The following is a 1,134-nucleotide window of genomic DNA, read 5'->3' as shown; positions in this document are numbered from 1 at the left end:
GGGTGGTGATGACTAGCTGCCCTTACACTGCTAAATTAGGGACGGCTAGCGCAGATAGCCCTCGTGGAGCTATGCGCGAAATTTATAACAAACCAAACGAGGTCCCGACCAACATTTTGATAATTCAAACCAAACTGTTGGAGGGTAGATAGTTTAAAAAAATATTTTGCTTTAATCTTACTTGACTGACCATGCAAGTTTGATTTACTTCAATTGCATACCGTTTTAAGTATTTTACTACCAGACATACTGAATGAAATACGTCATCGATAACAAGACCATTGTTTATATTGCGTGGGAGAAAAAGTGAGCTAATTGATACACCTGTGCAAAAGTAACTAAATTTTCCGATGTTTATCGCTACAGGTGCTGTTATCTTTTACCTGACAGTCACCAGTTTGGGGACGGTCCAGTTATCTGAGGTATGTAATTAAATGTTTTACTGTATATTTTCCATGGTAACAAACATCGTTAACTTCCGTAAACTTTTATGAAAGAATAAAGTGTTTATGAACTTAATTATTTTCGATAAGAATTTCAGCTTGTGTGTCAAACACGAAATATGTTTTAAATATTTTTGAGAATAACTAGATAATAATAAGTGTTATTTTATTACATACGGAACCCCGGAAAAAGATTCAACTAAAAGCCTTTCGATACAGAACTGGTTTTAAACTGTTCAAAGTAACGCCCTCAGGCGATGAAAACTAGAATAAAGAAGTAAGAAAGAACAAAATACATATACATGTACGAGCATTTGCTATAGATACATAAAATTATAATGACAGAATTTTATAATGATGGAGATTATATTTATTACGTTCGTCTGTAGTAGATAAGCTCATGGAATGTTAAATAATAAATAAGGTTTTCTTTAATAATGTTTCCCTGTTGTTTATATCTTAGATATAAGAAATAAAGAATAAAATGATTCCATAATTCCTAGCTTCATTTTGATTGTCTCCAATTGCATGAGTCATGAGAAAGCTTTCTAAGTATAAACGCAGAAAGAGTTGATTAAGGCTTATTCTACAAAAGTAGTCCCCGATGGGACAGCGGTAAGTTTACAGACTTGCAGCGCTAAAATCCAGAGTTCGAGTTCCTGCGGTGAACAGAGCGCAGAGAGTCAATTGT

At 34.1% G+C, this 1,134-nt stretch overlaps 1 long non-coding RNA gene across 1 annotated transcript in view; it reads left to right on the top strand.

Annotated features, from left to right (window-relative positions):
• The window catches only part of LOC106465033, a 10,245-nt gene extending 9,821 nt beyond the window's left edge, over positions 1-424 (top strand). The window contains exon 3 of the long non-coding RNA XR_001291177.2: positions 367-424. This is a non-coding gene — a long non-coding RNA (uncharacterized LOC106465033). The remainder of the gene's footprint in view (positions 1-366) is intronic.
• The last annotated feature ends 710 nt before the right edge of the window (positions 425-1,134 follow it).

Source organism: Limulus polyphemus, unplaced genomic scaffold, assembly GCF_000517525.1.
Source record: "Limulus polyphemus unplaced genomic scaffold, Limulus_polyphemus-2.1.2 Scaffold1814, whole genome shotgun sequence".
NCBI classification, from domain to species: Eukaryota; Metazoa; Arthropoda; class Merostomata; order Xiphosura; family Limulidae; genus Limulus; species Limulus polyphemus.
This window is presented reverse-complemented; position numbering and strand designations above follow the sequence as displayed.